General features: G+C 40.1%; 1 long non-coding RNA gene across 2 annotated transcripts in view; it reads left to right on the forward strand.

Annotated features, from left to right (window-relative positions):
• Nucleotides 1-298: 298 nt before the first annotated feature.
• Nucleotides 299-13,380, forward strand: part of LOC111092856 — a 134,761-nt gene continuing 121,679 nt past the window's right edge. For both annotated transcript variants that reach the window (XR_005355788.1, XR_005355787.1), the window contains exon 1: nt 299-396. This is a non-coding gene — a long non-coding RNA (uncharacterized LOC111092856). The remainder of the gene's footprint in view (nt 397-13,380) is intronic.

A 13,380-nucleotide genomic window follows, 5' to 3' on the forward strand; every position in this document is an offset into this window, starting at 1 on the left:
TAGGACTTCCATTTATCCTGAAGGAAGGGGGATGATAAGAATCTCACCTGTTTCATAATGTTTTTGTGAGGAATAAATAAGAAAATACATGAGAAGTTCCTAATACCATAAGGTGCATAGCAAATGCTTAATAAATGTTAGCTATTCTTATTATAATTCCTAGTATAAATCTCTTATGTGTTCAGCAATTTGCAGGAGCCTAAAGTGGTGGAGCAAAAATCCCTGTGTGCCATCTGCCTGCATCTCAATAGAGACTCTCAGATGAAACATCACAATGGTTCCTGGTCATTCAGGAGTGAGTGGGGACTTGGGGGCCAGAGTATAAACTGAGGGATCTGAACTTGTTGAAACCAGACAAGCAAGGTCTATCAGTCAAGAGAGGTTTAATCCAGAAAGGTAAGTCACAAGGCTGAGATCATGGGGAGAGGGGTGTAATTTGGGTTTTTTCTGGATGAATGACACTGGAAGGGGAGAGAATGAAATGGATAGTTGTAGAATTTCGGAACCAAGAGACTTTGTAATCTAGGAGCCACAGTTGATCACGAAGAAAATGGGGTGTGGGTATGGGTTACCTGAAAGCATGCCAAATCAGGAAGAATTATAGTTTCTGGCAGAGTTCTTTCTCTTTCTAAGCACTTAGAACAACCTAATTTGATTCATTAAGTTGAAAGTTGTGTGTGTGTGTGTGTGTACATGCATACGTAATATACCATTAAAAATAGGTGGCTTAGTTGACTATAGGACCTTAGTGTATGTGTCCTTGTCCTTCTAATTTGATCTGTTCAAATAATATGTAAGCTCAACAAAGGCTTCTTTATAAACCTATGGAGTTTCCATTTTTCTGCTCTTTGGCCTATATAATCTTCATGTTTTACATATTTAGCCCTTTTAAAAATGTCATTCTGTTCCCAGGGTTCTTCTGATCATTGGGTCAGAAGCATCTGAGTCCTTGTCATCAGTTATGCTTTGGCTATGCTAGAAACTAGATATTTAAGAATACCATAATCCCAGAGTGATATAAAGACCTTTCTAAAAAAGATAAGATATCTGGAGACTGGAGAGGAAAAGTCTGAAGGATTTGACCACATTAAAATAAAAGGCTTTGGTTCTGCAAAACACCAGAAACAAATTCAAAGAATAAAATACACACTGGAGAAGTCCATTCTCTCAACACATCTGACAGTTCTCAAAGAGCAGCTACATTCCAACTTGAAAAATGAACCAAATGGTAGGAAAATGGGCAATGTACATTATGAGGAAATTAGAAAATAGGAATGCCTAGTTAAGTGGGAACAATCTATTCAATCTTAATAAAAAATGAAGATAAAATCTTAGTAAAGATTAACATTTCCTGAAGATTAAAATGACACTTCCGCCATCAATGAAAACATTGTTGGCAACATAGTGGCTAATAGAGCATCTTCCTGGGGGTTCCTGTAAAGGAGAGTCCATTAGGAATAGTCAGGAGCAGCACTGGCTTAAGTGTTGCCTGAGTTTGTGACCAAGAATCTGAGCATGGGTCCAGCAAGGGAAGGCTTCCCTGTGTCAGGGACCCCACCTCTAAAGTTCAAGCAAAGAATGACTCCTCTTGATGACTGACCTCAAATATAGGAAAATTTTCAACAATCTTCTGGTGTTCACTTGGTTACATCTGAAGCTAAAATTCTGCTTTATGTCTTTTCATGCCTAGATATTCCTGTTTACTTATTGATTTGTGTCTTTGTTTAATTTATTATCCTTGACGTTCATTATGTCTTGGTGTTTACCAGGGTATGGACATTCTTTCTAGTCTCCATTGGGTCTTTATTTAATTAAGCAATATTTTCTTTTGGTATGACTCATTTCTCTCTTCTGGTCCTCTGTCCCTACTCCATAGGCTATCAGTTACTATATATGATGGATCTCTTTATTTTTATGCCATGATCTCTTTTTTATTATGCCATGACTATAAATCTCTTTTTATATTGTATCAGAGATTCTGGTCCCCCAGGGAACATTTGGAAAAATCACATGCTTATTGACAAGCTATGGGCATCTCACTAGAGGCCAGGGATGCTGTTAACCATACCACAGTGTGTAGGATAGTAACTGTCACAGCAAAGAATTATCTTGTCCAAAATCTTAGTAGTGTAGAAGTTGAGAAATCTTGCCCCAGGGTTAAGGTTGGATCCTGATAGATCTGTAGTTTTATCTTATTTTTTAAAAGATTTTATTATTTATTTATTTGAGAGACAGTGAGTGAGCAAGAGAGAGCACAAGCAGGGACAGAGGGAGAAAGAGAATCAGACTCTCCACTGAGCAGGGAGCCCAATGTGGGGCTTGATTCCCCAGACCCCGGGATCATGACCTGAGCCAAAGGCAGATGCTTGACTGAACCACCCAGGCACCCTAGATCTATAGTTTTAAATTATTTCAAATCATGTGGAAGAAATCCAGAACTTCTACAGGAGTAATATGTAGATAATGTTTCCTCTCAAAGGTGATATTTTTTGATACTAATGCTAATGCTGGAGCATTTGAGAGCATGTGTATGAATATTTGAAGCACAAAACCAGAGAGATGTTTCTACATACATTTATATATATCTTATAATTTTAAGTGATACTATAATAAACCTTGATTAAAACTTGATCATCTAACATACTAAGGGTTTGTGCTATTTGTGTGGGTTACATTTTCTAGTTAATGGAAAATTAACCTCAGAACATTTTTGTTTCAACCTTTGTTTTTCAAAAAAGATGGATTTCCAGGCGGAGGTTCTTGCGGTGTTTCTGGATTATCAAGCAAGTTGAAAACCCTGTAATCTTATATAAATGTAGGAGGAGAAAATTATGGTTATTAACACAATTTCTCCTAGATATGAGATTGGACTAAAATGACATTGAACAAAATATGTTTTCTAAAAGTGATTTTAAAAAAAGTCAATATCTAGCCATATTGAATTCCAGTTATTCAACGTCTGACTGAAATTTTATTTACCACTTCAATCACATGTGTATATCACTCTTATCAGCATGGAGAAATTGCATGAGACTAATGAAGTGACCCAGACTCACTTTATCTCCTTTTTCCATAAATACACTTATTTGAGTGCTTACTGTTCTAATTGTTTGCAAATTCATTTGCATGATTTCTTTCAATATTTCATAGAACTTAGAAAATTAATTACTTGATCTCTGTAATAATAACCACCCTGTCTCCTCCCTTTCTGTATTAAAGCTAATTTAAAGGGAGGAATTTAATTCAGTAGTCTCATTGTTTACTCAAATTACACATGCATATAGAGATCTCAGTAGGTAAGGATGCAGAATGCCACCTTGAAGACTCAAATCAGTACCTCAGGGCAAAAATATGGTAGTCTAACCATGTAGTTATTAAGAGTTCCCAGATTATGGCATTTGGATGATTCAAAGCTGTGTTTTCTAGGCCTCTTCTTAAAGCAAAGATGCTGAAAAGATTTGGAGGAGGGTGGGCAAACACTTCAGGAGGCAGAAGTCACCAATGTCATCACTGCAGTAGGGGCTGTATAGGTTTTGTAATCTCCAAAATTCACTGATACTCTACACTTGATAAAATGATGTGATATCTTCAGTATATTTTCCTTTTCTGCAGTCATTCCTTGATATTTCCTGATATTCTGTCCACAAAAAGTTGAAATAAAATACCAACAAAACTGGACCAAGTTTTGGATGCCATTTTTATTTTCTTCTTTCTCAGGTCACTAGTTGTAAGGGTTACTCGACCCATGGTCCTTTTGGAAGTTGTAGTTTTTATTCCAGGATAGTTTGCTTATACCAAACCACATTCCAGAAAGAGTTTAAGTCAGCTTACAAGGATGCAAAATTAAAACCATGCTGAGTTCATGTTTTACTACACCATGAAATCCCAGGAGCAATCAAAATAGCAGCTAGTGCAAAGAATCTTTTGGTCATTGTTAGACACTTTGAAAACAGTATAATCAAAAGCAATTTGTTCAATGTCTGTTGTGGGCTCCACATTGAGTTGGACACTGTGGAAGTTATAGAAAACATTATCTAATGGATATGGAAAGCCACACCTAGTGGATAGGAACATTTCCTTTATCCAGAACTCAGCTATCCTAGGAAATTTTAGCTATTTAAAAAATAGTCAAGAGATCAACTTAAAGAGTGAGATAGTACCACTAACTGAAGACCTATTTACTCATACTTTGCTTACAAGTCTAACAAACATGACTCTTTCATGTTCAAGCTTGTAGCACTTTATGAGCAGTAAATTGGAAGATACTGGATTCTTACTACACGTACACTAATGGCTGAAAACCTCTGGAAATAAGAGAGGAGATATTTGAAAAACAAATAGATAATACTCAAAAGGCCTCAGAGTGTGAGGACATTAAGTACAAGAGGCACAATTCAGTAGTGGGTGGACAAAGATGTACTTAACATCCTATTTAAAAAGGCAGATGCATAAGACACACCATAAATGTGCTTCTTGTCAAAATGTTTATACTTTTTATAAAGCTTGGACCTAGGAAGAAAATCCTCAATTATCTGGAAAATTCAGGAGCTCTGATGCATTTGTTTTCTGGATAGCTGAGTTGTTAGTATTGTCCATGAGGCAGGACTAATAGTAAACAAGGTGACAGGACATCATTAAATACTGGGTTGCCTGCCATCTGCTTTGATAGATTCCAGGGTAAAGTAAGTGATTTTAAGCTCCATGAGTGAAAGGATGGTTATAGATTTGTGCTATGCCTTGAAGCTAGACTAGAATTTGAATAGATGTTGGGGTTTCAGATCAATTAAATATGAGGTCGGTGCTTTCTTGGCCCATTATCCCCACTTTGTCTCTGGAAAGTGGTCCAAGGAGATGGACCACTTAGGGGATAGAGATTTTAAAAGGGGCAGGTAGTGGTGCCGAAGCACAACCTGCCATCTTCACCATTTTTCTGAGGGCCTCCTTCAATCTCTCTGACCATCTTCCTTCCTCCAACCACCTTGAGTCTAGTGATTCTGTTACAGTGTGATGTGGAGAGCAGAGCAGGGCAGTAAGGGCCATGTTCTAGGTTCACATTCTGGAATTTTACTAGCAAGATGAGTTATCTTGAGCAAGATGTTAACCCTGAGCTACTGCAGATGACACCAGTACTGCTGTAATCACAAGGATGAGTCAGCAGAACAATACAGGTGCTATTTCCTAAACCACAAAATCCTCTGGGAAATGTTGCATTGGTTTTCCATTGGGTGATAAGATTCTTCAGGATTCTTAATTTTCTCTTCACAAATCTAGGACCTCGGGGGCCCTGATTGTGGGAGCAGACTGCTCCTTAGGACTTGAACACAGCAGTGCTGGAATTATTATTACATGTGGTTTAAATTTCAACATGAAGAGCAAGTCCTTAGAGCCTTCATTCATGGAATTAGTGCTATTATTATTAAAGAGGTGAGAAAGCTCCCTTGCCCTTCTGCCATGTGAAGATACAGTAAGAAGTTGGTGGTCTGCAACCTGGCAGTTGGCTATCACTAGAACCTGATGGTACTAGAACTCTAATCTTGGATTTCTAGCCTCCAGAACTATGAGAAATAAATTTCTGCAGTTTATAAGCCAAAAAAAAAAAAAAAGAGCAAGTCCTTGAAAAAACCTCCTTTCCAGCATTTGTCCTAAGAAAGTATCTAAAGATGGACATCAGTTGGTTGATGGGGTGAACTCTGCTAGGAAATTATAAAAATGTGGTTGGCAAGACTAAGTGTAACGAGTCCAAGTCAGTCTGTCTGGGGGTTTGTGGATAGTATGATAATGATCGAGGACTGCCCATTGGAGCCATTACGGCCTGTGAAGTTCAAGTGCACAGGCTGGAAATCCTTATCAAATGAGAGGGGTGGTGTGGCCACTTAGGTGAGCCCTTCCTATCCAAACAAGCCTGTCTTCCATTCCATTTACTAGGAGCACGCCTGCTGTGTTGCAGAATAACTGTACTCTACTCAGGCTTTGCTCCTAATGAGATAGAACTCATTGTTCTAATTGGTTTGAGAGTGAATCCCATTCTCTGTGCCCTGGGGAGATCTGCAAATGCCCAGGGCTCACCTTGGATCTCATCACCATCAAGCCTCATTCCTTTGAACCCCTCTTCACCACTGGAGTCAGAGTAATCTATTTAAAATACAAGTCTATAATATAACATTAACTACATATTTAATTAAAATTAAAAATAAAATTTAAAAAATGCAAGTCTAACCACTACTCCTGTTCCCTAAGTCCTCTAAAATAAATTCTGAGTTCTTTAGCATAGATAACAAAGCCCTCTATGATCTGATCCTCAGGTCAGTGATACCATCTTATCTTTTGCCAGTCTCCAACTAACCATTTATGCTGTAGTAATGCCAGAGTACTTGAAATCCGTGCCCTTCTTGCTTCTTAACATGAGACTATTTTGTACTTCCATGCCTTTGCATTGCTCTTTATTGAAACATTCTTCTATATCTCCTTACCTGGCTATTCTTCCTCAGTCTTCAAGACTGCTCAGACATCTTTTCCAACAACCTTTCCTATAATTCCAGAGTGGGGTACAAGGAAGGTTGTGCTCTGTGCTTGCAATAAAATTTGTGTATGCCTCTCTACTTATGATAGGGCATTGAAATGAACTTTTATGTGTTTTTCCTTTAGAATATAGTTTTTTTTAAAAAAAGGCTGTATTTTATTATATCTAAGTAATGAGCATTTAGCAAGAGACCTGGCAGGCTTCATAGCATGTGTGTGTGAAACGGAGCCACTAGATGTGTCTCGAGAACATCCCTACCTAGAAATCCATCTATTGGTCCATGAATGGAGATCTATCTTGGAATACTGGACAAAGGGAAGAATTGAAGTGCTTACCAGGCCAAAGTTGGATAAGCTGGGTATTGTCTATGTTTTCCACTGAATAAATCTAGGTTTCAAAAGTCATTTTAGTATCTCCTCTGTTCCATAATAGGCATTATAAGGATACATCAATGACCAGAAAGAGCATCTTCCCCTAAAAGTTTTGTTTCCAATGGGAACAAAGCTAAATATGTGCAGCAAGAAAAGTGACAGCCTTGGGGTTTCAGTGAAGAGACAGATTAGACTGGAGCCTCCTGGAAGAGTCAGACAAGACTTCATAGGATAAGGGATTCACCAAATAACCTTAGAAAATGGTGATGATTTTGAAAAGCAGTGATTGGGAAGAGGTAAAAGGGGGAGTGGGAGAAGATGCCTTCTAGCCAGAGGAAAGATCAAAGGCAAAGCAATGGAGAAGCCCTGAATGTATTTGGGAAAGAAGAGGCACAACCAATGATTCTCAACTGGATCCTGATGTGATTCATTTTCCACCATGTACCCCCACCACTATGCTCCAACCACCCCTACTCCTTTTTCTAGCCCAGTGGTTCACAAACTTGAGTGAGAATCTAAACTGTCTGGAGGGCTTGTAAACCACAGATTGCAGGACCCCATTCCAGCTACTGAATTTCTGATTCAACAGGTCAGATGACACTGATGCCACGGTCTGGGGCAATATTTAAAAACCACTGCAAAACTTGCCTGTTGATACGACCATGGCAAAGACCTAAAGGCATGTTCCTCAGCCCCACTCCAGAGACTGCAGGACATGAACCTATGAACTCACTTGGAGCTGTGGGCCTTTTGGACTCTGGAGGAGCAACTGCCCCTGGGAACCACAGCTAACCACCCGTTGGCAGAGCGGCCACCACCATTTCAGTTGTAGAGCACGCAGCATTTTCCCATCATCCTGGCAAATGAAAGACTAACTTGAACCATCTGGTTCTGTAACACCCTCCTACACCACTGCTTAAAAGCAGCCAAACATATTTTCTCTTACATTTTGTCAATAAAATATTGCTCCCCGAGGCTGTCGGCTTGTCATGTTTGCAGCCCATAAGCAATGTTGGAGCAGTTAGTGGTGGCACCAGCACAAGGAGGGCCAAGGGGAAGCCCCTTAGCCTTTTGCTGCTGACACGGCGTGTACCCCTCTTCTCAGGACAGAGTCTCTAAACTGATGCCTGCAAGTGTTTTTTGAAAGTGGAACTAAAATGTGCCCACCCCATTCCCGGCCACTCCATCCTTTCTGGCCTTTTAATTTTGTTTTGCTTTCTGACAGTGAAGAATCAATGTCTAGCATTTCCAACAGCCAGGTAGAGTGTGTACACATTTATTAAGATTAATTAAAAAGTAACAAATTGTAAAGTAATAACATTAACAACCAGTAGAAAAAGTGTAGACATTTTGACAGTCTTTTTGAATTTCATTAAAAGATGGTAGTGACAAAAACCCCAGAGACTATTTCTACTTTACTAAAGAAATAGGTCACAGATTCAATTACAGTCACTGAAGCATGGACTCAATCTATCATGGCAAATTAAGTACATTTTAGCAACCTACTTTCCTTTAAAAATTTTATAGACACTTTCAGTGGAAGAAGAAAGACTATAGAAAAAAAAAAAAAAGAAATTGCAAAACCCAAGTCCCACCCTGACTCCCCCCGCAGATTTTGAGTAAGCATTTGGCTTTTTTGCTTTGGGTATAAGACAGAAAATCATTAAGAAATACTCGGCTCGCTCACAATTATTACTCTTCACTCCGTTCATGGTTTAATGATGCAGATTTAGAATTGGGAGTGGGAAACAGCTCCAAATTAGAATCACTAGTCTTCAAAGGGGGGCTTTGTTCTGCAGGATGAGCCCCACCCCTTTTCTTTTAAAAGAGGACTATTTGTACTTTACAGCTTTTATGAAATTTTTGCCTGGGACTCTTGGAGCCGGCATGTTGTGCTCATGTCGGGAAAGATAAATAATTGAATTTTTAAAAAAGTGCTCATTTGGCCTGTGGATGTGGTTTAGCCAAGTGCAAATATTGGGACAGTGAAATAGCCCTTTGCCCAGAGCAGAGCTGATTTCATGTTGACAACTGGAGTTTATGAAGGGCCTCTTGCCATGAAGCAGCAGGGGCCATCTCTAAGATCCTGCAGCTGCAACAGCAATTGTAGAATGTAGGAGGGTGGGACACTCCTTTTTTTCCCTTTGACAAGTAAGAACCAAGGCCCAGGATGCTCATAAGCCTGTCTTTGGAGTCTGTTGTTGGGCCAGACCAGGCAGCTTCAGAAACCCAGGTTAATTTTTGTTCCTGAAAGGACGGTGCCACCCAAGCACCTGTTTGGTTTAACACTGGTGTTACCGGTCCCTCCATAGTCCTGCCTTTTCCCTTAGGATCGTGGCTACTTTCTCCTGATGCTAGCCAGGGTGGTGTAATGGGCTCAGACAAGGTAAGTGATTGCTTCCGAGAGAAGCGATGGAGATGCTTTCAAGCATCTCTGAATTATCTTGCTATTGCCCAACTAAACAAGAGCCTCTCTTTAGCCAAGCAGAAGACTAAACTCACTGGTAGAAGCCCACAGGACCTCACTTCTCACTGGTAGAAGCCCACAGGACCTCACTTCTACATTTGATTGCAAAAGTGCAACTTCCCTGGGGCATTAGGTTTCATAGTAGACAGAAAGGTGGAGGTCTCACCCGGTCAACGTCACTCTTCAAAATATCTCAAATCTATACTTATCCACAGTTCACTCACTAGGAAGTATATAGAACTCTGAGTTAAGAAGCCCATGGATCTTCTTACACCACAAGTTTCTTCAAACTACTGCGTTAAGGTTACCACAAGCTAAAGTGTCTACCTCGTGTGCTGTGAAAATCTGATTGCTCCTAGAAAGGGAGAGTGATGGGGAGGGGAAAGGGGCGCCTGTGACCAGAATGGTAAAGGACTGCAACAAGCAAAGGCTGTTAGGTTCTCCATATAAAGGTGATGAGCACATATGGGTGTTCATCTACCATAGCCAGGCTTCACCGAAATGGATGAGAGCGCCAAAGAAACTGCATGCTTAGGTAGCTGCCTAGCCTACCAGTGAGATGAGAGTGATGTGCTGGCTATAGTTCCTGTGCTTATTTATCCTTCAGCTAACTGAATGTAGTAGGAATGCCTGTTGCATCTCCTAAGTCTCAACCTGTACCCACTGTGGTGGTGGTGCAAAAAAACTCACTACTTTTGTAAATATATTTACAAATGTACAATGTATACAGTAATGTATAACACAGAAAAATGTTAAATGCTAACTATGCTTTTACAGTATATTTTAAATTCTACTCAGTACAATGAGCCACTCCTATTATGCAAGGACCCTGGGAACTGAGACCAAAGGAAAAGCTGTTCCCATCTCAATCACATTTGAAGAGTGTGGAAAATGCCTGCAGTAGTGAAAGCAAGGCCCTGCTCTCAGGTGTTTTGGTGTCACTCATCTGGGGTGGGCCAAGTGTTGGTAGCTTTGTTTTCAGGTTTGGCAGGTGATTAGAACATACAGCATTAGTTAGTACCATGGGCTTAAATAATTTGCATACATTAAAATCAGTTTCAGCATGACTCCCTTACACTACTCTCTTCTGTCATTTGGGGAGCCAGTGACTTCCCAGATCATCCTTCTGGCTTGAAGAAGCATTCTTCCCTAGCAGGAGAGGTGAAGATGATGCTAAGCCTGGTGAATCTCCACTTGGGGCCTCTCAGTACACCTGAGCACAAGTGTGCCCAAACCGAGTGGGTAAATAGCAGTTAAGGGCTACACAGAAAGACAAGTGCTTAGCTTTGCAACCTTCAAAATTAATTTAAACCTCTGAGATCAATGTTGATGAGATGGCTATTTGAGCACAGCCATATGAAGTCAGGAACTAGACCAGTGGGGTGATCTCTAGGAACATGTAAGAAACAGCTCAAAATTCTGGATAAAATCCATCCTTCTCTTATTTGAGTTTTTTAAAGGGTGTGATCAGATGGTGCACCAAGCTTCCTTTCCTTGGGAGATGGGATGGTATAAGGGTTAGGACCATCCTAAGTACCATCATAGACATTACATACATTATCATAATTTGGGGGATGGCTCATTTGTCTTTAATGACATTTTCTATTCTTAGCTTAAATAATAGTAGAAAAAGGGTATATTTTCAAAAAAATGTATTGACATCTGTCTCTGGTGGACCATTGCCAAGGCAACATAGTAAAGTGAATTTGGACTGGAACACCTCTACCTTTGAGCCTCTAGGAGTGATCTTGGCTAAGTCTTTGGAACATTTTGAGTCCCAGTTCCTGTTTCATTAAGCACAAGCATGGAGGTTCTATATGTCCCTTGCATCCTTTGATGGGATTCTCATAGGGACCTTATGAAAAATTCTTCATATTTACATAGCATTTATTTTGCAGAGTATCTCTCATAAATCTTTGCATTTAAGCCTCGCACTAATACTTTGAGATAGATATTAGCACTCCCAATTTATAAATGAAGAAGTGGAGGCTGAGAATTTCCCAAGGTCGCTGGACTGGTTCACTGGCACATACCTGGGGCTCCTATGTTCAGCAGTATTTCTAATAGACCGCAAGTGTATCATTTGAGATAAATGATATTTGGGAACATGCTCAGGAAATTGTAGTGTGTGATGTAAGTTGTGCACTTATTTGGAGACTCTCCCTTTGATGTTGTGTGAAGAGAAGGGTAGCACAGAAGCAGCAAGCTTTATTTATGAGAGTCAGTCATTCATCACTCATTAGCAGTGAAGTTGGTACCCAAACAGCAACTGAATCCCTACATCTAGTGTTGACTCAGGAGAGGCATCAAACTATTGATCCCTTTTATCATTTACCCTTCTTCCCGTTGCTGGTTTTCACTGCAGGGTGACACATAGCTGACCTATTAAACAGTCATCTTTGTCCACATGGAAATTAATTAACTGATAATTGTCTCCGGTATATAGCAGTGAATTCGAGCTCAGGAAGTAAAAGGAAGATCTCTGGAAGGTAGGCTAAGCAGGGTTTCCTGGTGGAGTTATTCCGTTCCATCTGAGCTTCATTCTGCTTTCCCCATGCCTGCTCTCTGAGAAACTCAACCATCTCTTGATGAACTTGGCGTAATAACCATGCACAGCTGGACTGCAATATGGTTTGAGAAGAAGTACACTCACAGCCTGTGATGTTAGATGAGCTTCAATTTGTTCAAACCACTTGCTGTGTCAGTCTGACTCCAGGCATCAGTGTGAAAAATGGGAAATTTAGTTACCTTTATAGATAGTAATGGCAACAGTCATACCTTGAAATTTCGTAATATTTTTCAAGTTACTATGCACATTCACACATGTTTCAGGCAATTCTTACAACAATTTGGTGAAATAGACAAGGACTGTTACTCTTAGTATGAGTAAACAGACTTGAGACTCCGGGAATTTCTCTCCCATAGCTGGTCAGGGGCAGATTTGTGTCCTGCCTGTTTTGCCTGTCCAGGGCCACCAGTCTCGAAATAGGCCACTTTTAATTCGGGGAGCTCCTGTGCTCCCCAACATTGTTTCCAGCCACCATGTTCTTATCTGACCCTGTCTTCCTGACCATACCTGACTGATCCAGGGTTGGACAAATGGCACAACATAGGTCAAAGTTCCTCTAGAAATTTTCAAATTGGAAATGAGAGAGACAGTCAGAAAGTTTCCAATAAAGGAAACTTAGCTGCGATTTTTACTAGGTTGATAAAGCTGACTTGAGGGGAAGGAACGAAGTTGACAGAGAAGCAGAGCTGGGCAACAATGACAGGATCTAGGTGGCAGTATGTCCCTTCTTCCAAGTCTTAAAGCAGCAGCCCTTGGGAAAATAATCTTACAATACATTCTTTTTTTCCAAAGCTTCTTCAATGTACCCTCATATTTTTAAATGAGTAAAGTTACAGACTCTCACTCTAAAAATCATCTTGATTTGTGTCGAAAAGGTGACTCTGGGTTTTTATGTTTGTCCTTGCTCAGTAGCTACTTCTCTAACTCACATAGTTATGGACGTTAATAAACTTGATACAGATAATTGAGCAGGGCTGCCCAAGAGTTAAGCAGATCATATGTATTTAAGGTCTCACTGTACAAATTGGCCCATACAGAGATAAGCGTTCCCTCCACCCCTACCAAATCAATATCATTCAGAACCACGAGGATCGTTAGCTCTCACTTGACATAAGCAGATAATTACAATCCTGAACAGATTTTAATGAGATATCATTTCTCTGCTTTTTATTTTTATTTATTATCTTTTAAGATTTTTAAATTTATGTATGCATGGAAGACACACAGAGAGAGGCAGAGACAGAGGCAGAGGGAGAAGCAAGCTCCCTGCGGGGAGCATGATGCGGGACTCCATCCCAGGACCCTGGGATCACGCCCTGAGCTGAAGGCAGATGCTCAACCATTGAGCCACTGAGCAGCAGGCGTCCCTTCTCTGCTTTTTAAATCAAGGTTCTGAATCTTTAATGTTGTAGGAGTACTTCTGATTGGTGTAGAGCTTAGAATACGGGGCTAG

The sequence above is a fragment of the Canis lupus genome, chromosome 2, assembly GCF_011100685.1.
Source record: "Canis lupus familiaris isolate Mischka breed German Shepherd chromosome 2, alternate assembly UU_Cfam_GSD_1.0, whole genome shotgun sequence".
NCBI lineage: Eukaryota > Metazoa > Chordata > Mammalia > Carnivora > Canidae > Canis > Canis lupus.